This window comes from Balaenoptera borealis (assembly GCF_965194805.1).
Source record: "Balaenoptera borealis genome assembly, chromosome: 11".
NCBI lineage: Eukaryota > Metazoa > Chordata > Mammalia > Artiodactyla > Balaenopteridae > Balaenoptera > Balaenoptera borealis.
Window position 1 is genome coordinate 85,255,145 of NC_138868.1, and position 25,654 is coordinate 85,280,798.

A 25,654-nucleotide genomic window follows, 5' to 3' on the forward strand; every position below is an offset into this window, starting at 1 on the left:
GAGACTAATCCCTTGTTGGTCACATCATTTGTAAATATTTTCTCCCATTCTGTGTGTGCCTTTTTGTTTTGTTTATGGTTTCCTTTACTGTTCAAAAGCTTTTGAGTCTAATTAAGTCCCATTTGCTTATTTTTGTTTATTTCCATTATTCTGGAAGACAGATCAGAAAAGATATTACTGTGATTTATATCAGAGAGTGTTCTGTCTATGTTCTCTTCTAAGAGTTTTATAGTGTCCTGTCTCACATTTAGGTTTTTAATCCAGTTTGAGCTTATTTTTGTGTATGGTGTTAAAGAATGTTCTAATTTCATTTCTTTTACATATAGTTGTCCAGTTTTCCCAGCACAATTTGTTGAAGAGACTGTTTTTCCTTCATTGTATATTCTTGTCTCTTTGCCATAGATTAATTAACCATAAGAATCTGGGTTTATTTCTGAACTTTCTATCCTGTTCCATTGATCTATATTTTTATTTTTGTGCCAGTACCATAATGTTTTGATGACTATAGCTTTGTAGTATAATCTGATGTCAAGGGGCCTGATTCCTCCAGCTTTACTTTTCTTTCTCAAGATTGCTTTGGTTATTGTGAGTCTTTTGTGTCTCCATACAAATTTTAAGATTTTTGGTTCTGGTTCTGTGAAAAATGCCACTTGTAATTTGATAGAGATCATTGAATCTGTAGATTGTCTTGGGTAGGAAAGTTATTTTGACAATATTGATTCTTCCAATCCAAGAACATGGTATATGTTTTCATCCATTTGTGTCATCCTCATTTACTTTCAACAACATCTTATAGTTTTCAGAGTAAAGGTCTTTTGTCTCTTTAGGTGGGTTTATTTCTATGTATTTTATTATTTTTGATTTGATGGTAAATGGGATTGTTTCCTGAATTTGTCATTTTGAACTTTCATTGTTAGTGTATAGAAATGCAACAGATTTCTGTGTATTAACTTTGTAACCTGCAAATTTACCAAATTCATTGATGAGCTCTAGTAGTTTTTTGGTAGCATCTTTAGGATTTTCTGTGTATAGTATCATGTCGTCTGCAAACAGTGACAGTTTAACTTCTACTTTTCCTAACTGAATTCCTTTTATTTCTTTTTCTTCTCTTATTCACATGGCTAGGACTTCCAAAACTAAATTGAATAAAGGTAACAAGGGTGGACATCCTTGTCATGTTTCTGATCTTAGAGGAAATGCTTTTAGTTTTTCACCACTGAATATGATGTTAGCTATAGGTTTGTCATATATGGCCTTTATTATGTTGAGGTTTGTTCCCTCTATGCCCACTTTCTAGAGAGTTTTTTCATAAATGGTGTTGAATCTTGACAAAAGCCTTTTCTGCATCTATTGAGAAGATCATATCATTTTTATTCTTCAGTTTGTTGATGTGGTGTATCACACTGATTAATTTGTGGATATTGAAAAATCCTTGCATCACTGGCATAAATCCCACTTGATCATGGTGTATGATCTTTTTAATGTATTGTTGGTTTCATTTTGCTAGTATTTTTTTGAGGATTTTTGCATCTATCTTCATCAGTGATATTGGCCTGTAAATTATTTTTTTGTGATATCTTTAGTTTTGGTATCAGGGTGATGGTGGCCTCATAGAATAAATTTGGGACTTTTCCTTCCTCTGCAATTTTTTGGGACAGTTTCAGAAGGATAGGTGTTAGCTCTCCTCTATATGTTTGATAGAATTCGCCTGTGAAGCCATCAAATTCTGGACTTTTGTGTGTTGGGAGTTTTTTAAATCATAGTTTCAATTTCAGTGCTTGTGATTTGTCTGTTCATATTTTCTATTTCTTTCTGGTTCAGTCTTGGGAGATTGTACCTTTCTAAGAATTTGTCCATTTCTTCCAGGTTGTCCATTTTATTAACACATTGTTGCTTATAGTAGTCTCTTAGGATCTTTTGTATTTCTGTGGTGTCCTTTGTAACTTCTTCTTTTTCATTTCTAATTTAATTGATTTGAGTCCTCTCCCTCTTTTTCTAGATAAGTCTTGCTAATGGTTTATCAATTTTGTTTATCTTCTCAAAGAACCAGCTTTTAGTTTTATTGATCTTTGCTATTGTTTTCTTTGTCTCTATTTCATTTATCTGCTCTGATCTTTATGATTTCTTTCCTTCTACTAACTTTCGGTTTTGGTTGTTCTTCCTTCCCTACTTGTTTTAGGTGTAAGGTTAGGTTGTTTATTTGAGATTTTTCTTGTTTCCTGAGGTAAGATTATATTGCTATAAAATTTCCTCTTAGAATTGTTTTTGCTGTATCCCACAGGGTTTGGATCAGTGTGCTTTCATTTTCATTTGTCTCTAGGTATTTTTGCATTTCCTCTTTGATTTCTTCAGTGATCCATTGGTTGTTTAGTAGCATATCATTTAGCCTCCACATGTTTGTGTTTTTTACAGTTTTTTTCTTGTAGTTTATTTCCAATCTCATAGTGATGTGGTAGGAAAAGATGCTTGATGTGATTTCAATTTTCTTACATTTGAGGCTCTCTTTGTGGCCCAACATGTGGCTCAAACCTGGAGAATGTTCACTGTAAACTTGAGAAGAATGTGTATTCTGCTGCTTTTGGATGGCCTGTGTTTCCTTGTTGATTCTCTGTATGAATTATTTGTCCACTGATGAAAGTTGGGTGTTAGAACCCCCTATTATTATTGTGTTATTGTTGATTTCTCCTTTTATGGCTGTTAGTATTTGCCTTATATATTGAGGTGCTCCTATGTTGGATGCATATATATTTACAGTTATTATGTCTTCTTCTTGGATTGATCCCTTGATCATTATGTAGTGTCCTTCTTTGTCTCTTTTAAGTCTTTATTTTAAAGTCTATTTTGTCTGATACGAATATTGCTACTCCACCGTTTTTTGGTTTCCATTTGCATGGAATACCTTCTTTTAACCCTTCACTTTCAGTGTCTATGTGTCCCTAGGTCTGAAGTGGGTCACTTATAGAAAGCATATATACAGGTCTTGTTATTGTATCCATTCAGCCAGCTTATGTATTTTGGTTGGAGCATTTAATCCATCTACATTTAAGTTAATTGTTGATATGCATGTTTCTAATGCCATTTTCTTAATTGGTTTGGGTTTCTTTTAATAGGTCTTGTTTCTTCCCTTCTTCTTTTCTTCTCTTCTCTTGTGGCTTGATGACCATTTTTAGTGTTGTGTTTGGGTTGCTTTCTCTTTTTTGAGTGTGTATTTATTGTAATTTTGGGGGTTGCTGTTCCCATGAGGTTTTGACATAGCAGTCTATATATATACAATGTTGTTTTAGGTTGCTGGTCTCTTTCCCACCTAGAGGAGATCCTTCAGCATTTGTTGCAAAGCAGGTCTGTTGGTGCTGAATTCTCTTAGGTTTTTCTGTCTGTAAAGCTATTGATTTCTCCATCACATTGGAATTAGTGCCTTGCTGGATAGAGAATTCTTGGTTGTAGGTTCTTCCTTTTCATCACTTTAAATATATCCTGCCACTCTCTTCTTACCTGAAGAGTTTCTGCTGAGAAATCAGCTGATAACCTTATGGGAGTTCCTTTGTATGTTATTTGTTGTTTTTTCCTTGTTGCTTTTAATATTTTTTCTTTGCCTTTAATTTTTGCCAATTTGATTCCTGTGTCTTGGCATGTTCCTCCATGGGTTTATCCTGCCTGGGACTCTCTGCACTTCCTGGACTTGGGTTTCCTTTCCCATGTTAGGGAGGTTTTCAACTCTTATCTCTTCAAATATTTTCTCTGGTTCTTTTTCTCTCTCTTCTCCTTCTGTGACCCCTATCATTTGAATATTGGTGTGTTTAATGTTGTCCCAGAGGTCTCTTAGGCTGTCTTCATTTCTTTTCATTCTTTTTTCTCTATTCTGTTCCACGGCAGTGAATTCCACCATTCTATCTTCCAGGTCACTTATCCGTTCTTCTGCCTCAGTTATTCTATTGATTCCTTCTAGTGTATTTTTCATTTCATTTATTGTGTTGTTCATCTCCGTTTGTTTGTTCTTTAGTTCTTCTAAGTCTTTCTTAATCATTTCTTGCATCTTCTCAATCCTTGCCTCCATTCTATTTCCGAGATCCTGGATCATCTTCCTTATCATTGTTCTGAATTTTTTTCCCAGAAAGTTGCCTATCTTAGGTTCAGTTTTTTGTTTTTCTGGGGTGTTTTTCTTTTTCCTTCATCTGGGCCATAATCCTCTGCTGTTTCATTTCATCTAATTTTCTCTGATTGTGGTTTTCATTCTGCAGGCTATAGGATTGTAGTTCTTCTTGCTTCCACTGTCTGCCCTCTAGTGGATGAAGCTAAGAGGTTTGTGCAAGCTTCCTGATGGGAGGGACTGGCAGTGGGTAGAGCTGTGTCTTTTCCCTCTGGTGGACAGGGCCATGCTCAGTAAAAATTTAATCCACTTGTCTGCTGATGGGTGAGGCTGTGTTCCTTCCCTGTTTGTTGTTTGGCCTGAATCGACCCATTACTGGAGCTTACAGGCTGTTTGGTGGGGCTAATGGTGACCTCCAGGGGGGCTCATGCCTATGAGTACTTCCCAGAACTTCTGTTGCCAGAGTGTTTGTCCCTGCAGTGAGCCACAGCATACCCCCACCTCTGCAGGAGATGCTCCAACACAAGCAGGCATGTCTGACCCAGTCTCCTATGGGGTCACTGCTCTTTCTTCCAGGGTTCTGGTGTGCACAAGACCCTGTGTGTGTCCTCCAAGAGTAGAGTTTCTTTTTCCCCCAGTTCTGCAATCAAATTCTGCTGGCTTTCAAAGTCAGACTCTCTGGGGACTCCTCCTCCTGTTGCTGGAGCCCCCAGGCTGTGAAGCCTGATGTGGGGCTCAGATCTTTCACTCTAGTGGGGGAAATTCTGTGGTACAATTGTTCTCCATTCTCTGGGTCGCCAACCTGGGGGGTATGGGACTTGATTCTATCACAATTGTGTCCCTCATAGCATCTGGCCATGGCTTCCCCTTTGTCCTTAGATGTAGGGTTTCTTTTTTGGTAGGTTCCAGTGTTTCTTTGTCGATGGTTGTTCAGCTGTTAGTTGTGATTCTACTGTTCTCGTAAGAAGTGGTGAGCACACGTCCTTCTACTTCTCCATCTTGAGCTAATCCCCTGCTCATGATCTCTTAAGTTTGAATTTATTCTAACCTTACATTTTTACTCCCTATGCCCACCTTTTATGTTTTTGACATTCAATTTTACAAATTTTATTTTGTGTATCACTTAACTCCTTAGTGTAGATATAAATGACTTTACTAATTTTTTCTTTTAACCTTCTTACTAGTTTTATAAGTGGTTTATCCACTACCTTTACTGTATGTTTGACTTTACCAATGATTTTTTTTTTCCTTTCATTATTTTCTTATTACTTGTTGTAGCACTGTAATAACAAATTTTAATAAAATTTATTTCACAGATGCCACAGCGCTATAAAAGTATTTCTGCTGCTGTATAGTAACTATGATTATCTTGCTAGAGCTTAGTTTGGCACAGTAAAGTCAGCTAATTAAATGCTTTTGCTTATAGAAGTTTTATTGATTTTTGAAATCTTTAATTCTCTTCCTTTCTTTCTTACTCTCTCCCATCTTTACTTCCCTTACACCATTTTAGAGCTTCCTGCATTTACTAGCTGAATTTATAGTCATTAAATGACTTTCTACTCATAAGCTGAGTAGGAAAGTACTCATTATTTCCACATAAAAGATATTAATTTAGTTTTCAAAAAGTCTAAATTAACTTTCAACTCTGAGGAAACAGCTCACTTTTCCTGAACCATACACTTGAGTCAGGGACAAACGCTGCACAACCCCCATAAAACCAACAGCTCAATGAGGAGGAACAGATCTGAGAACAATAAATGGAGTCTGGAAAGGGCTGAGAGCAGTTGGATTTTTCATTCTACTCCTGATTTCTCTTCTGACGAAGGTGCTCTGACAGATCTTAAGGATGGCATTGGGTGCCTAGAAGACAAAAAAGAAAGAGAAAAATTTTAATTACTCCTCCTCTTGGTTTAATGTGAGCTTGATGGCAGCATAAATAGTAGTGAATAAGCAATTTGTAAGACCACTGAGCTAGAATATTCTATTTCTTCAGGTAGATACAAAATAAGTTCTATAAAATAATAAACCCAAAGCTAAATGTAGTGAAAGGATATATTTCTAACACAAATGTGTGATTATTCTTTTTAAACTTTCATCCTTATTTTTTGGCATTTCATCTTACCTCTTCAAACGCATCTGGGAAATAATTCTAGATTTGGTGTTAGTTAGAACCAGCTGTTTTGTATTTAGAGAACCATTTACTTCTCTTTCATGGTATTCATCAACATTGCATTCCTATGATTATTTGATGACTCACTGCATCTCTAAGTTCTAAGATATTTGGGCAGATGAACCATGTTTTGTCATATTCATTGCTGTATCTTCAGTTCTGAGCACGAGTACATCAGTAATAAATATGTTTGATGAATGAATAGAAGATTAAATAAATTAATAAATATATAGTTGAAAGGTCAGTCCAAGTTTGAAAGATTTCTATAGGACTCATGAATGCACTGCAATTGTTCTGTCACACAAATAAGGATTAAGAGACATCCATTTAAAAAAAACTGTCATCCTCCCTTGTGGCCCATTTTATACATAATAGTTTTTATCTCTTTATCCCCTACGCTTATATTGACCCTGTCCCCTTTCCTCTCCTAGTGGTAACCACTAGTTTGTTTTCTAAATATATCTGTGTGTCTGCTTCATTTTTGTTATTAAAAAAAAAAATCTGTCATCTTCAAGCTCACTTTTATTGTGTTTGGTGATTAAGTTTCAACAAATGTCTTATCTTTAGTGAAAACAAATATTTGTTCTTATAAGCTTCTTTCCCCGTATGTGTGTGCTTGCGTTTTAACACAGGTGCATCTAGAAGACCCTTTCATATACAATTTCCCAATTCTGTAACAATTTATTTAGACATTTAAACATGAGGGCACCTGAATGAATTTTAGATAAGGGCCCTTGCTTTTCTTCTCCTTTTTGTTTTCCCATAATATCATAGAACTCATGCTTTTTAATTGAAAAAAATCGTCAAACAGACTTTGATCTATATTGGTCCTGATTCATACGTTTACTTAGTCTGAAAAATTAAAAACCATTTCTACACTGCTGATTGCAATAAAAATTAAGCATCAGCTGGGCTTGTGAGGCAGTAGTTAAGGATTACTGCAGGCTTATATCACGCTTTGTGGTTGCCATGAGGCTACTTGTCCACAATTCCCTGTCATTCCTTTTCCATCTACTGTATAACTGTATGCAATATCTTCAGAACCTTGGACCAGTGTACTAGTCTGTTACAGTTGTCATAACAAAGTACCACAGAGTGGGTGACTTCAACAACAGAAATTTATTTTCTCACAGTTCTGTAGTCTAAAAGTACAATATCAAGTTGTTGATGGGTTGGTTTCTATTAAGGATCCTCTCCTTGGTTCATAGTTGACTGTCTTCTTCCAGTGTCTTCACAGGGTCTTCCTTCTAAACATGTCTGTGTCAAAACCTCCTCTTATTTTGAGGATACCATTCATATACGATTAGGGTTCACCCTAAAGTCTTCTTTTTAAATTAATTACCTCTTTAAAACCTTATCTCCCAATATGGTTCCTTTCTGAGGTACTGGGGATTAAGACTTCAACATATGAATTTGGGGGAACACAATTCAGTCCATAACAAGTTCTGAATTTAGTTCATCTATTAGTCCTTTGTCTCTGTTTCAAGTCAGCCTTGGTAAGCATTGAATTCTTTCACTGTTATTCATCTCTTGCAAGGGGACTGGGATGAGGTGGTAAGCTCAATCACTAAGGGGAGCACAGAGACCCAACCCTGCTAAGGATCATTTCTTTCCTATAAGCACATTTCAATAACTTAGAGCTAAGCATGGAGGAAAAATAAATAAAGAAATTAAGTTCACTTTACCCCAACCAATAGAAGGCAAATTTCTGCCTCAAATCACCCACGCTTTCAGAGTCAGCTTTTTTCCAAACAAGTTTTCAGGGTCCAAGAACCAGGTCTCAGTGTGTCAGTGTCAGAGCCTACCAGGAATTTCACATTTCCCTAATCCCTCTGAGGGCAAGCCCACCAGTGCCCAGTAAATGACAAATCTGGAAACAGCCTAAGCATCCACTGATGATGACTGGCTAAAGAAATTGTACATAATGGAATATTATTCAACTATGAAAAAGAATGAAATCTTGCCATTTGCAACAATATGGATGGCTCTTGAGGACATTATGCTAACAGAAAGAAGTCAGACAGAGAAAGACAAATACTATATGATCTGTCTTATATGTAGAATCTAAATTTTTTTTAATTAAAAAAATCCACTAAGATCATAGATACAGAAAACAGATTGGCGGTCGCCAGTGGTGGTAGGTGGGGGTGGGGTTGGGGGGAGAAATTGTAGAACTATTTTTGTTATTTAGGTTTTTTTTTTAGTTTAAATAAATTGAATTAAAGAAAAATGACAAATCCAACTAATCACATGCTGATGTCAAGAACTTGTCCCCTAGCTCTGAGTGTTTGCCTCTGATATTCAGCTGAGCCTAACTGAGGTCATTTTCCCACAACCGTTCCTTCTCTTCCTCAGATGTGCTCTTGGCATCAGCCATGTCTTAATACTTCTACCACATCCTTGTTGTTGCTTTGAGGGTTCTTGGTCTGAACCACTGGGCTGCTGGGATGCTGTTCCTCACTCCCATCAATAAGGTACTAAAATGCTTAGCAGGTTTTCTTGTTGTGTTCATGAGGGTGAATCCAGGCTTCTGCTTTTAGTTGTTCCCATGATCCTTACCTGTACACTACAGGTTGGATTTATTTTCTCGTTTTTTTTTTTTCTTTTCTTGGCTTTACTTTTGTCTCTCTTTCCCTTTTTGTTGTTACTTTAGTACTGTTGGTAATAATTGAGAAGCAAAATTCTTTATCCTCAGGAATGGAATTGTAGAGACAGAGACAATGGGTCTACAACACCTTGACTTCATACTCTCTGGAAAATCTGTTGCAAATTTTCAATGACCAATATGGAGCAATGGACATGCACTCTGGGGACAGTTTCATCCACTCGTCCAATTATGGATCTCTCCAAGGAGAAATAAGAAACAGCACTGATCAATTGTAGGATAACAGCTGTGAAATAGCTCCCTGCTTATTAAAATTGATGAGTAGCCAGGAATGTAAATCTCATGAGCCAAATGAAACCATTAGTGGATAAAACAGTTTACACACTAGCTATAGTTCTTAGTGACTGCTTGCGTAATTTAAAGTTCTCCTATATCTGTGGGCAGCAGAGCTTCCTAGAGGTACCAAAGAGGGCTATTTTTTGTATAGTATAATCTCCACCTGTTTACAGATACAGTGGATCTCCTTGACAACCAAGATAGGAAAGAATACACAGAATAGCTAAAAACATGTTTGGTAAAACAAAAACATCATGACCATTTTAAAAAACAACTTTTTAATTATAAAATTAATGTATTTAAAATTAATGTATTTTAAATATTTGTAAGAATATTTAAGAAAATTTGGAAATTTATGGAAAACTATTTTAAAAATACAGAAATACAAGAAGAAAAACAATGTGTATAAATGTATAAACCCTCATTCTTTTATAGGCATCTACCAACATGTTTGTTTTATGATTGCATAATGTTCCTTTGTATGGAAGTAACATAATTTAATTAACCAAACTTCTATTGATAGATATTCAATTATAATTATTCTCCATTATAATCAATGCTGCAATAACTACTGTTTCAATGAACTGCTTTTAGCTGTATCATTGCACAATTATGAGTATTTTTATGCTACCTTTCTAAAAATGAAGTTTCTGGGTCAAAAATGTACTTATTGAATGGCTCTTGGATAATTACTGCCAAATTTCTCTGCAGAACTGGTACTTATTTTCCCTCTTACCAGCACAGTCTATGAGAATCCACATGTCCTGGGGACATGTTCTAAATAAAACCACAGTTATTTTCATTTTATTTCTTACTTCTTATGCGCAAACACATACCAACTCTTGCTCATTTTTCCCTTGCTTGTTCTCTTATCCCACCCCCTCTCAGACTGCTAGTTGAAATTCTTCCCACCTAATTCTCTGTGTGTGGTCTAATGGAGCTGGACCTTTGCCCTGCAGACACTTTATTCTTTATTAGAGATGAATGCAATGCTTCATCTGACTCTGACTTGACAGCTCTGGGGTTTGGCAATAAAATCCCCTTATCTTGTTTTTCAGATCTGAAGGTCAGAGGTAAGGCTGCAAATCCAAGTGCTATTTTTTATACTTGAAGACAAACATTCCCTGTTCATATGAAACATCACAAACCCTCATTGTTTTCTCTTACTTAAAGAATTTCTGGGAACCCTTGATTTATTATATCCTTTAGGTCTTGTATAATGGCTGCTACTGTGTGATAAGGAAAAGACTGATTTTGCTTTCCTCTTGTAAGAGAAAACACAACTTTCCTATTTGAAAAAGCATCTACTCTGAGAGCTGTGAACTGCAGTACCTCCCAGCACCAGCCCTCTTTGACCCTGGCATCAATTACCAGGGTCATTTGTCTCCTGTCTTCCACTTCAGTGATAAACACCCAACTATAGACAACATAAATCTAGACATGCACTGTCCAATGGTCATATGTGGCTATTTAAGCTCAAATTAATTAATATTAAATAAAATTGAAAATTCACTTCTTCGGTTGCATTAGCTACATTGAAAGTGATCAGTAGGTAAATATAGCTAGTCCTTACTGTACTGAAATGTGCAGACTAAAGAATATTTTCATCATCAAAGAAAATTCTATTGCACAATTTTCATCTAGAGATTTATTTTTGGTAATCTTTGGAAAAGGGTTGAAGGTAAATTTAAGAACAGAATTTGCAACTTACTTCTTTACTCAGATGCAGGTCATTTTTTACCTATATTTTGTTCCTTCTTCCTCCAAACCCAAGTGTTTCTTCTTTCAGTGCATACTATCTTCGTATTTCCAACATCAAATCTCTAGTTCATGCACTGGCAGAGAAGGAATATTTAGAGATAGCTCGTAGTGAAAAAATTTTGATTATAACAACATATAGGAATAAAATGCATGAGACAAATTGACCTCATCAGTAGCATATTTATCCTAGACCAGTTTTCCCAACTCTGGATCCTATCTCTCTTACTTTCCTCATACTTACACTGAGTCAGTAGTCCTAGAGGAAGCCTCTGATTAGGGTTACCTCTTGGCCTCAGTTAAGTCTCTCGTTACACACATATTAATTGAGCACTTACTATGTGTCCAGGACTCTCTTCAGCACTGAGAATACAGTAGTGTCTTCAAGAAACAAAGTTATCTTTCTTTAGAGACCATATATTTCAGTAAACTAGTGAGAATAATGATCCATGATTTTATGGTTTTCTTAAATAGAGCAAGCCTCTTTTAAGGTTCTACTGTGTATATATTTTTTCACTTTAGATTCCAAACTATCCTCCATTTCACACTCACTCAGCTTGGATAACCGTACATCTTCCATTAATAAAAATCCCTATAATCTCATTTCATACTTTCCTCAACATGCTACTTTCAACAGAGAAGTATCTTTAGCTAGGTTAAGAGAATCAGAATTATCACTCCCAGGCAACAAGGAAGAAATTGTCCTTTCTATATGATCTACATTAAATGAAATATGGATTTATTTCAAGATAAATTCATAAGATACCAGAGTATCTTTGTACAGTTCATCTTGTTAGAGATGTGATGTATATGTACCAAATGCTTCAAAGGCAACCTTCTGAAGAAACCTTCAATAGTTTATGTGCTCTCTCAAAATGTTTAAACATTGCTTACTCAATAAACATTAATTAACCAGAGTAGATGGAAATATGATGTCATGGGAAAGTGGATTTTATATGATATTTTAACATTTACTCATAGAAAATCCTTATGGCCACAACATTTTTTTTCTGTGGTTGGGTGTAAGTGGACTTATTTTAGTTGCTACTATGATTCTAGATCTGGTTGGTTCGTGGGTCAGAAGAAAAAGGTTTGTGCTGTTTCTTTTCCCTAACAGGGGACATTCAATTTGAATGTGGGGATCTGTTCAAAAATAATAATGTTAAATCATTCTGAAGACATTAAAGGGAAAGTTCCAAGTGCCACTGAAATATTTAATAAAGCAAAACCATTCTAAATTACTTGAAGTATCCTGATTCCAGATTAATTGAAATTGGTGACTACTTGCCAGTTCCCTGACAGGAAATAATGATTCTTTCTTGGACAGCACAAGAGAAAAATGTTAAGGCAAATATAGTTCCTGATGTTAAGGTTTTGAAAAGCAATGTTTATGTCTGCCCATATATATATTATACATTCTGATTAAATTTTTCACTTAATCCTATATTAAAATATTAATATTTAAAACGTTGTAACCAATGCTTCAGGTGAAACCTCTTTCACAGATCTACATATTGGGAAAATAGTATTTGTGAGAAATTTTATTTATTTAGAGATTTGAGATGACTTTTGTTGCTGATATGTATGGACATTTGCAGATCACTGATGAAGATATATGTGTTACTCTTTATTCAGGCATTGATTCAATATTTTCATTCTGCTGAAGCTTTTAAATTTGTGCATTATATTTTTATTCAGAAAACATTTATTGAGAACCTACTTTTAATCCAGACATGGATACTCTGTTTGCCTTTTTAAGAAATATAGGTAGTGCTGACACGATTCATAATAAAAAAAAAAATCATTGAATGCTTATTCATCTGTACTTGATGCTTTACTAGACATCAAGTTGAGTGAATTTTCAATGGTCTTTACTGTCTCAGAGTTTATCATATGGATACAGCAAGGGTTTACCTTGATCTATAGGCAAAGCATAATTCACCCTCAATAGAGTGATGAATGCAAAAAGGGTCATATATAATATGGTTAATTTTTTAATAGATTTTTTGAAATTATGCATCTTTTTAGGTTTTTGTATTTTATAAATGTTATTTTCCATTGTCATGAAAGAAAAAAGATATTAGTTTAAGATCAGATAGGCAATGATACCTTACTTGAGAATGATATCCACATAATTTCCAAGGATAAAGTGAAAATCTCTCATTGCTCAGATTCTCTCTCTTGTTTCCTAACCCAATAGAATTTGTCCATCCTAAAAATTGACTCATATTGACTCCAGATAAAGTTACTCTGACCTGCTCTTGACAGTGGAAACGGTTTAGACGGTATAAAGGAGAAAGCTGGGGTTGCTCTTTGCTTCATGGCATGGAAGCCTTTATTCATTTTACTTCAAATATAATTTGTAGTACTTAGGGTAAACACAGTTGTGTGTGTGTTTGTCAAAGATTATTCATAAAATACAGCTCATCCCTAATCTAACAGAATAAAATATTAGAGCATGTCATAATGATAGAACTTTAAGCACACACACAAACCTTCCTAAAAAATGACAAGAAAATCTACCATAAATTATTATATTCATGACTACAAAACTTTCATTGAAAATGAGGAACTACTCCTGAGGTACACCAAAGACAAGAAGACTAGAGTATTCATGACTGTAATATTCACTGGTGAGTTCTGCTGAGTCTGGCTCTTCAAGATACATAGGTGAGCTTAGAGGACCCACATCCATGCATGAATAATCATTAATGAGGAACTGCTTTATGCTCCTTATAAATGAGATTCCTGACTTCAGACAGTTCAACATCCCTTCTCCTTTATCGTGATTACTTTTTTCATATGGGGATAAATCAATATCAAAATTGAAGCATGGGTTTTAAAACAATTAAAATGATTACTTGAATAACTTTATGAACTGATTTCATGTATGCTAACTCTTTATCTTTAGTGTGACTTAATGAGATAATTGATGTTAATAATTATATTTCCCTCAGAAGGGAAATCTGAGGCTTAGAGAGAGACCATATATTGTATAATCCCATGTATATGAAATGTCCAGAAAAGGCAAATCCATAGAGAACAGAAAATAGATTAGCGGTTTCCTATGGCTAGGGAGGACAGGAGAAATTATGAGTGATCGTTAAAGGTCACAGTGTTTCTTTTTGGGGTGATGAAAATATTTTGAAAGTAGATAGTGATGATAGTTACACAATTCTGTGAATATACTAAAAGAACACAGATTTGCATACTTCAAAAAAGTGTGAACCTTTGGTATATTAATTATATCTCAATAAAGCTGTTATTAAAATATTTTAATTAAAAAAAGACTGCATACTCAGTTAATGGCAATATTAGTGTTTCAGTACATATCCTTGGGCTCCGAGGAGCCCTTTAGCAGCTATTTGGTTAGGTACATTATTTTGTCAATAGAACTTTGTATAAAAAAAAAAAAGCATCAGTTATCTAAATATAAGCTTAGTTATAAATACTACTGAATCACGGTCAACTCAAGCACAGTTTCCCTTAGGTTCTCCCAAGATAGTAGGACACAGGTGGGCATACGGAGTTTCCTTGGGTGCCAGCCTTCTTCTATCTTAACCATAGAACATAGAAAATCATGTCACTGTTGCCTTGGCAACAGGATGTGAGGAAGCCTGCCTGGATATTCTATTGACAAGACAAAGAGGATGTGAGTGGAGTGTGTACAACTCAAAGTCAGCCACATCTGAGAGTTTACTGTTAAAGCAAGAGAAAGTATGGAAGAATAACTTCACTAATTTTCACCCTGCATTCCACAAACCCAGTCATTCTGAGTTCAAGGTCATTGTATTGTAAAAATAGCCAAGTTAACCCAGTGTCATTACTGATTGTCCAATTAATTGGGCCATAAAAAGTTAGTCAAATGTTTTACAATGTTCAAAAGCTGATACCAAAATTACAGAATAAATAAAATGTAATGTTCTGGAAGCTGACAAGATCTAAGGTTTTCATAATCTAGAAAAATAAATATAACGAAATACTTCCTCTTGCTTTATAAACTATAGCTAAGATTGACCTTGGAGTCAGAAAAACATGGATTGAAATTCAACCTTTGCCACTTAACTAGCTCTGTGACATTGGTAAAGTATATAAGTAGCTCTCTAGACCACTGTAGAATAGAAATAATAATAATGACCCAGCAGAATTTTGGCAAGGATTAAATCAAATAATGTAATCAGTAGTTCTGGATCAAGTGTGACAATTAATTGAAACCAATCAAGGTAATTTGATAATATTGATATATAGTATAGTCACATTAAATTATTTGTTGAATATTTACTGTAAGCATATATTGTATATAAGGAAAATACAAAGTATTATTTAGTCCCTGACATCATAATTATATTGGAAAATACTAAATGATAAAATAAGAGTTTAGTAGTAGTTCAGTGGAAAAATATATGATTAAGAAACAAGAAGTTGTGATCAATTTCCAGAATGGCAGTTACCTCAGTGAACTTTCTCTCTAAAACAATGAAAATGTGAAACACACACACACACACACACACACACACACATACAAACACAAAACCCCAAAAAGCAAAAAACAACAAATACAAAAACCAAAAAACCTAGAAATAAACCATTTTAGAATGTGGGCAATTAACCAAAACCCCAAAACAAACTGAGAATCATCTATCCAAGAGAACTGCTGAACCTCAATAACATAGTACATTCTATAACATTTTACCTTAGGGACGTTTCTATCTCCCTTCCTTCCCCAGCACAGGAACTCACTGGTCAAAAGCCAGCAGAATTACAGAGGACAGAGAGAGCTGATTGCTTTTTTGAGCTCTGTGAAAAGCATCCTAGAGCAAAATTAAACTTTTGTCTAGTATGGATGGCTATTTGATTTGACTCAGAGCTCAACTCAGCAGGGGAACAGGGCAAAGTGGGAAACTTTGTAAAGCTCCTACATATGCCTGGGAATGAAAAAGACTGAGCCTGGGCAAGGCTCTGTGCATACCTAGGAAAGATCTGAGAAAGGAAGTCATTAATCACTCATTTCTTCCTGACTTTAAGGCCATGATCAAGCAAGAAACAAAAGCTAAACCCTTAGCAAAAAAAAAAAAAAAAAAGACATATAGGAAAGGCATTAAAGAAATCTTCTGATCATCGACTGATGACTAAATTATACTGATCAAGGAGTCACTTCAGGCTTAAAAGTAAAGACAAAGACATTTATCAAAAGACAAAGAGAAAAGCTTGAAAATAGCAGTAGAAAAAACATATGAAGCATAAGAGATTCTCAATAAAAGTAACACATTACTTCCTCATCAGAAACCACGGAACCCAGAAAACAATACAATGGTATTTTTAAAGTGGTGAAAGACTGTCAGCCAACAATTTTATATACAGATAAACCCTTCTTTAAAAGTGAAGGAAAATTAAGCCATTACCAGATAAATAAAAAATAAGAGACTTTACTGCTAGCAGACGTGTTTTTAAAGAAATACTAAAAGGAGAACTTCAGACTGAAATAAAAGGACAGGATGTTAACTTGGATCCACATGAAGCCATAAGAGCATTAGTAAGTTAAATATATGGGTATTATAAACGACAATATAAAAGTATTTTGTTTGTAACTCTTTTCTTGTCCTATTTTAAAAGACAACTGCATAAAGCAAAAATTACAAATTTGTATTGATGGGTTTACATAAGATACAGTTTGTATGATAATATTAGTACAAAAGAGGAGTGAGGGAATGAAGTTATATTAGAGCAAAGTGTTTTTTTTGTATATAATTGAAACTAAATAATATTCTAAATTAAATTTTTTAAATGAAGATGCTAATTGCAACTCCCAGGGCACCTGAGAAATAACTCGAAAAATACATTAAAGAAAATAAAGAGGGAATTAAAAAGATACACTAGATAATAAGTATTTAACATTTGAATGGCACAAATTGAGGAACAGAGGAACAAAAAAGACATAGTAATCCTACCTTATTACATTAAATGTAATTATATTAAATGTAAGTGGATTAAACACCCCAATCAAAAAGCAGAATTGGAAGAATGTATTCTAAAATATGTTCCAACTCTATGTTGTCTACAAGAGACACACTTTAGATTCAAAGTCAGAAATCAGTTAAATGTAAAAGAATGGAAAAAGATATATTATGCACACAATAACCAAAAGATAGATGTGGTAGCAATGCTAATATCATACAAAATAGATTTTAAGATAAAAATTGTTGCTAGAGACAAATGACATTTTATAATAATAGGAGGGTCAATTCATCAGGATGATATAAGGATTATAAACATATATATAACTAACAACAGTGTACCAAAGTGCATGAAACAAATCCTGACAGAATTGAAGAGAACAATAGACAATTTAACAAAAATAATCAGAGATTTCAGTATTCCACTTTCAACCATGGATTGAATGACAAAGCTGATTATAAACAAGAAAGTGGAAAATTTAAAGTACACTATAAATCAACTAGATATAGAACTCACCACTCAGCAGAAACAGAATACACATTCTTCTCAATTATAAATGAAACATTTTTCAGAAACATTCTCCAGGATAGATAATATACTAGAAAAAAAAACTATAATAAATTTTAAAGGACTAAAGTCATGTAAAGTATGTTCTCTGACCACAGTAAAATAAAATTAGAAATCAACAACAGAAGAAAACTTGGGAAATTCACAAATATATGAGAAATAACACATTCCTAAATAACCAAAGGTTTATCACAAGGGAAGTTAGAAAATACTTTGAGATGAATTAAAACAAAAGCAAAACATACCAAAACTTATGGGATGAACTAAGCAGTCTTTGTAGGAAAATTTATAATTGTACATGCCAATAGTAAAAAAAAAAATCCAAATCAATAACCTAACATTTTACCCAGGAAACTAGAAAAAACAATGAGCAAATTAAACCCAAAGCAACCTGAAGGAAGGGAATTAGAGTGGAAATAAGTGAAAGAATTAAAAACCATAATAAATTTTAAAAAATCAAATGGACATACTTTCAACTAGATTAACCAAGAAAGAAAAAACAAAGGGACTCAGGAGAAGATTCAAATTACTAGAATCGGGAAATAAAGACTGGACATTACTACTGACCTTACATAAATAAAAAAGGATTATGAATAACTGTATGACAAAAAATAGTGTAAGTTAGATAAAGTGGAAAAAATCCTAGAAAGTTACAAACTCCTGAGAGTGGCTCAAAAGGGATAGAAAGTTTAAATACATGTATAACAAAGAGATTGAATTAGTAATTTTAAAACTTCCAACAAAGGAAAGCACAGGACAAATGGTTTCACTAATGAATTCTATCCATTCCAAGCATTTAATAAAGAATTAATACTAATTCTTCACAAACTCTTCCAAAAATAGGAGAGAGAACACTTTCCAGTTCATTCTTAGCCCAGTATTACACTGTTACCAGAATCAGAGAAAGATACCACAAGAAAAGAAAATGACAGACCAATATCTCTATAAATATATATGCAAAAATTCACAGTAAAATACTAGTACATTAAATCCCACAACATACAAAAGGATCATACACCATGACTATGTGAGATTTATCAGGGGAATGCAATGTTGGTTTAGTATATGAAAATCAATCAACAGATGCAGAGAAAGCATTTGATAAAATTCAATACATTTTCATTATAAAAGAACTGACAAACTAATAGAAGATTGAGTTTCCTCAATCTTCTATTAGCTTGTCATCAATCATCTATCAGTTTATCCTCAAACCTGATAAAGTACATCTATGAAAAACCCATAGTTAACATCATACATAATAAAGAAAAATTGAGCATGTTGCCACTATGGTCAGTAACAAGACAAGAAAGTCCACTCACTACTTCTATTCAACATTGTACTGGATGTTCTTTCCAGGATGATTGTTCAAGAAAAAGAAATAAAGGCATACAGATTGGAAGGAAGTAAAACTCTATTTGCAGATGTCATGATCAAAATACTAAGGAATTTACTAAGAACCTATTAGAACTAATAAATGAGTTCAGCAGTATGGTAGGATATGAAAGTAAGGTACAAAAATCAATGGTATTTCTATACACTACAAATGAACAATCTGAAAATGAAATTATGAAAACTATCCCATTTATAATTGAAGCAAAAGACTAAAGTAACAGGAATTAAATTTAACAAAGGAGCAAAATGTGTACACTGAAAACTATAAACATTATTGAAAGAAATTAATGATCTAAATAAGTGAGAAAATATCCCATATTCATGGACCAGAAGACTTAACATTGTTAAGGTTATAATATTCCCCAAATTGATCTACAGATTCAATGCAATCTCTATCAAAATCCCAGCTTTTTTTTTTCAGAAATTGACAAGATGATCCTAGTTTATATGAAAATGAAGGTGACCCAGAATAGACAAAACAATCTTAAAAAGGAAGAACAAAGTTGGAGGGTTCACAAGTCCCAACTTCAAAATTACTATAAATCTATAGTAATTAGGAGAGTGTGGTACTGGCATAAGGATAGACATATAAGATCAATGGAATTGATTGAGAGTCTAAAAACAAATACCCATGTTTATGGGCAATTAATTTTTTACAATAAGTCAAGAAATTAAATGGGAAAATAATCTTTTGTACAAATGGTTCCCAGACAACTGAATATTCACATGGAAATTAATAAATTTGGGTCCTTACATCATACCATATGAAAACATTAACTCAAATGGATATAGTTCTAAATGTAAGATTGAAAACTATGAAACTCCTAGAAGAAAATAAAGGAATAATCTTCATGACCTTGGCTTAGGCAATGGTTTCCTAGAAATGACACCAAAAGCACAAAAAAGAAGAAATACGTACATTTGATTTCATTTAAATTAAAAACTTATACATCAAAAGACATCATCAAGAAAGATGAAAGACAACCTACAGAAAGGAAGAGAATATTTGAAAATTGTACATCTGCCACGGGACCTGTATCCAGTGTGTATAAAGAACTCTTTAACTTTAACAATAAAAAGATAAATAGCCTAATGTATTAAACAGGTAAAGGATTTGAATAAGCATATCTTTAAAGATGATATAGACATGGCCAAGGAACAAATGAGAATATGTTCAACATCATTAGTCATTAGGGAAATGTAAATCAAAACCAAAATGAGATACTACTTCACAACCACCAGAATGTCTAAAATAAAGAAGACAGACAAGAACAATTGTTGCTTAGGAGACAAATTGGAATCTTCATACATACACTGCCAGTGATAATGTAAAATGGTATAGCCACTTTGGAAAAGAGTTTGACAGTTCCTCAAAAAGCGAAAAACAGAGTTACCATATGACTCAGTAAGTCCATTTCTTGGTAATAACCAAGAGAAATGAAAACACATGTCTACACAAAAACTTGTACATGAACATTTATAGAAACATTATTTATAATAGCAAAATGCAGAAACAACTTAAATTTCTATCAACTGATGAATTGATTTAAAAAAGTGGTATTTTCATACAGTGGAATGTTGTTAGGCAATAAAATGAATGAAGTGCTTATACATGCTGCATGTGGATGAACTTTGGAAACATTATAAGTGAAAGAAGACAGTCACAAAAGATCACTTGTATGAGTCTATGTATGTGAAGTGTCCACAATAGGCAAATCCAGAGACAGAAAGTAGATTAGTAGTTTCCAGAGCCTAAGGGTGTTGAAGGATGGGTTATGACTGTTAATATGTATAGGGTTTCTTTTTAGGGTCCTGAAGATATTCTAAAATTATGATAGTGGTGATGGCTACACAGCAACAAATATATTAAAAAGCACTGAACTGTACACTTTAAATGGATGAGTTTTGTGGTATGTGAAATATATTTCATAAAATTGTAATAAAGACTAACATGTGGAAAATTATAAAGATTTAAGAACCAAAGAAACTAGGAAAAACTAAGTGATAGAAGTATAACATATATGAGGTCTTGAAATACGTATGTGGTGAAGAGAAGGCCTTGAAATATGTGTGTGGTGTGTGCCATCATGCATCTGAGCATCTGTGACTTACTCACATCCATCTACCTGTTGGAATGCCTGCCATTTCTCTTTCTTACTCCTGGACCTTGAAAACAGCCAGCTGAACTGTTTGCTCCTTCACATTTCATTAATAAACTATTAGTGTGGAAAACATATCAGAAGGGAGAGTATCAATCAAATAGGCTAGATTCTTAGTAAGACAAATACCAAGCTGAGGAATCACAAATATAAACTCAGCTAGAGTAGAAACAGAGATCTCTGATTTTCCCAATGCATGCAATTGGGAGAATTAAAAGCAAGACTCCAAAGCACCATTCATTTATTATTTCATTCTTTCTTTCAGTGCTGCCTATATCAAACTCTAGACGGAAGAAGAATAAAGACATGAGTCAGACATCAAACTTTTATTTATTTTTAATTTAATTTCTTTTTTTTAACATCTTTATTGGAGTATAATTGCTTTACAATGGTGTGTTAGTTTCTGCTTTATAACAAAGTGAATCAGTTATACATATACATATGTTCCCATATCTCTTCCCTCTTGTGTCTCCCTCCCTCCCACCCTCCCTATCCCACTCCTCTAGGTGGTCACAAAGCACAGAGCTGATCTCCCTGTGCTATGCGGTTGCTTCCCACTAGCTATCTATTTTACGTTTGGTAGTGTATATATGTCCATGACCCTCTCACTTTGTCCCAGCTTACCCTTCCCCCTCCCCATATCCTCAAGTCCATTCTCTAGTAGGTCTGTGTCTTTATTCCCATCTTGCCCCTAGGTTTTCCATGACCTTTTTTGTTTCTTCATATATTCCATATATATGTGTTAGCATACGGTATTTGTTTTTCTCTATCTGACTTACTTCACTCTGTATGACACACTCTAGGTCCATCCACCTCACTACAAATAACTCAATTTCTTTTCTTTTTATGGCTGAGTAATAATTCCATTGTATATATGTGCCACATCTTCTTTATCCATTCATCTGTTGATGGACACTTAGGTTGCTTCCATGTCCTGGCTATTGTAAATAGAGCTGCAATAAATATTTTGGTACATGACTCTTTTCGAATTATGGTTTTCTCAGGGTATATGCCCAGTAGTGGGATTGCTGGGTCATGTGGTAGTTCTATTTTTAGTTTTTTAAGGAACCTCCATATTGTTCTCCATAGTGGCTGTATCAATTTATATTCCCGCCAACAGTGCAAGAGGGTTCCCTTTCTCCACACCCTCTCCAGCATTTATTGTTTCTAGATTTTTTGATGATGGCCATTCTGACCGGTGTGAGATGATATCTCATTGTAGTTTTGATTTGCATTTCTCTAATGATTAATGATGTTGAGCATTCTTTCATGTGTTTGTTGGCAATCTGTATACCTTCCTTGGAGAAATGTCTGTTTAGGTCTTCTGCCCATTTTTGGATTGGGTTGTTTGTTATTTTGGTATTGAGCTGCATGAGCTGCTTGTAAATTTTGGAGAGTAATCCTTTGTCAGTTGCTTCATTTGCAAATATTTTCGCCCATTCTGAGGATTGTCTTTTGATCTTGCTTATGGTTTCCTTAGCTGTACAAAAGCTTTTAAGTTTCATTAGGTCCCATTTGTTTATTTTTGTTTTTATTTCCCTTTCTCTAGGAGCTGGGTCAAAAAGGATCTTGCTGTGATTTATGTCATAGAGTGTTCTGCGTATGTTTTCCTCTAAGAATTTGATAGTGTCTGGCCTTACATTTAGGTCTTTAATCCATTTTGAGTTTATTTTTCAGTATGGTGTTAGGGAGTGTTCTAATATCATTCTTTTACATGTAGCTGTCCAGTTTTCCCAACACCATTTATTAAGAGGCTGTCTTTTCTCCACTGTACATTCTTGCCTCCTTTATCAAAGAAAACGTGACCATATGTGTGTGGGTTTTTCTCTGGGCTTTCTATCCTGTTCCACTGACCTATATTTCTGTTTTTGTGTCACTACCATACTGTCTTGATTACTGTAGCTTTGTAGTATAGTCTGAAGTCAGGGAGCCTGATTCCTCCAGCTTCGTTTTTCTTTCTCAAGATTGCTTTGGCTATTTGGGGTCTTTTGCGTTTCAATACAAATTGTGAAATTTTTTCTTGTAGTTCTGTGAAAACTGCCAGTGGTAGTTTGAAAGGGATTTCATTGAATCTGTAGATTGCCTTGGGTAGTAGAGTCAATTTCACAATTTTGATTCCTCCAACCCAAGAACATGGTATATCTCTCCATCTATTTGTATCATCTTTAATTTCTTTCAACATTGTCTTAAAATTTTCTGCATACAGGTCTTTTGTCTACTTAGGTAGGTTTATTCCTAGATATTTTGTTCTTTTTGTTGCAATGGTAAATGGGAAGTGTTTTCTTAATTTCAGTTTCAGATTTTTCATCATTAGTGTATAGGAATGCAAGAGATTTCTGTGCATTAATTTTGTATCCTGCTACTTTACCAAATTCATTGATTAGCTCTAGTAGTTTTCTAGTGGCAATTTTAGGATTCTCTATGTATAGTATCATGTCATCTGCAAACAGTGACAGCTTTACTTCTTCTTTTCCGATTTGGATTCCTTTTATTTCTTTTTCTTCTCTGATTGCTGTGGCTAACACTTCCAAAACTATGTTGAATAATAGTGGTGAGAGTGGGCAACCCTGTCTTGTTCCTGATCTTAGTGGAAATGGTTTCACTTTTTCACCATTAAGAACGATGTTGGCTGTGGGTTTGTTATATATGGCCTTTATTATGTTGAGGAAAGTTCCCTCTATGCCTACTTTCTGCAGGGTTTTTATCATAAATCAGTGTTGTATTTTGTGAAAAGCTTTCTCTGCATCGATTGAGATGATGATATGGTTTTTATCTTTCAATTTGTTAATATGGTGTATCACATTGATTGATTTGCATATATTGAAGAATCCTTGCATTCCTGGGATAAACCCCACTTGATCATGGTGCATAATCCTTTTAATGTGCTGTGGATTCTGTTTGCTTGTATTATGTTGAGGATTTTTGCATCTATGTTCATCAGTGATATTGGCCTGTAGTTTTCTTTCTTTGTGACATCTTTGTCTGGTTTTGATCAGGGTGATGGTGGCCTCGTAGAATGAGTTTGGGAGTGTTCCTCCCTTTGCTATATTTTGGAATAGTTTGAGAAGGATAGGTGTTAGCTCTTCTGTAAATGTTTGATAGAATTCACCTGTGAAGCCATCTGGTCTTGGACTTTTGTTTGTTTGAAGATTTTTAATCACAGTTTCAATTTCAGTGCTTGTGATTGGTCTGTTCATATATTCTATTACTTCCTGATTCAGTCTCGGAAGGGTGTTCATTTCTAAGAATTTGTCCATTTCTTTCAGGTTGTCCATTTTATTGGCATAGTGTTGCGTGTAGTAATCTCTCATGATCCTTTGTATTTCTGCAGTGTCAGTGGTTACTTCTCCTTTTTCATTTCTAATTCTATTGCTTTGAGCCTTCTCCCTTTTTTCTTGATAAGTCTGGCTAATGGTTTATCAATTCTGTTTATCTTCTCAAAGAACAAGCTTTTAGTTTTATTGATCTTTGCTATCGTGTCCTTCATTTCTTTTTCATATATTTCTGATCTGACTTTTATGATTTATTTCCTTCTGCTAAGTCTGGGGGTTTTTGGTTCTTCTTTCTCTATTTGCTTTAGTTGTAAGGTTAGGTTGTTTATTTGAGATGTTTCTTGTTTCTTAAGGTAGGATGTATTGCTATAAACTTCTCTCTTAGAACTGCTTTTGCTCTATCCCATAGGTTTTGGGTCATCGTGTTGTCATTGCCAGTTGTTTCTAGGTATTTTTTGTTTTCCTCTTTTATTTCTTCAGTGATTTTTGGTTATTAAGTAATGTATTGTTTAGCCTCCATGTGCTTATATTTTTTACCGATTTGTTCCTATAATTGATATCTAGTCTCATAGTGTAGTGATCAGAAAAGATGTTTGGTATGATTTCAATTTCTTAAATTTACCAAGGCTTGATTTGTGACCCAAGATGTGATCTATCCTGGAGACTGTTCTATTAGCACTTGAGAAGAATGTGTATCCTGTTGTTTTTGGATAGAATGTCCTATAAATATCAATGAAGTCCATCTTGTTTAATGTATCATTTAAAGCTTGTGTTTCCTTATTTATTTTCATTTTGGATGATCTGTACATTGGTGAAAGTGGGGTCTTAAAGTCCCCTACTATGATTGTGTTACTGTCAATTTCCCCTTTTATGGCTGTTAGTATTTGCCTTATGTATTGAGGTGCTCCTATGTTGGGTGCATAAATATTTACATTGTTAAATCTTCTTCTTGGATTGACCACTTGATCATTATGTAGTATCCTTCTTTGTCTCTTGTAGTAGTCTTTATTTTAAAGTCTATTGTGCCTGATATGAGAATTGCTACTCCAGCTTTCTTTTGATTTCCATTAGCATGGAATATCTTTTTCCATCCACTCACTTTCAGTCTGTATGTGTCCCTAGGTCTGAAGTGGGTCTCTTGCAGACAGCATATATATGGGTCTTGTTTTTGTTTCCATTCAGCCAGTCTATGTCTTTTGGTTGGAACATTTAATACATTTACATTTAAGGTAATTATCTATATGTATGTTCCTATTATCATTTTCTTAATTGTTTTGGGTTTGTTATTGTAGTTCTTTTACTTCTCTTGTGTTTCCTGCCTAGAGAAGTTCCTTTAGCATTTATTGTAAAGCT

The 25,654-nt window shown here is 34.2% G+C and overlaps 1 long non-coding RNA gene and 1 pseudogene across 2 annotated transcripts in view; one reads left to right on the forward strand and one right to left on the reverse strand.

The window, feature by feature from the left end:
• The window catches only part of LOC309604887 (DNA endonuclease RBBP8 pseudogene), a 421,592-nt pseudogene that overhangs the window by 379,597 nt on the left and 16,341 nt on the right, over nucleotides 1-25,654 (forward strand). The window lies entirely within an intron of this gene.
• Nucleotides 2,332-23,974, reverse strand: LOC309604978. Its single transcript, XR_014231194.1, has 2 exons — nucleotides 15,650-23,974; nucleotides 2,332-11,033 (listed from the first exon to the last, which is right to left on the reverse strand). It is a non-coding gene; the product is annotated as an uncharacterized lncRNA (long non-coding RNA).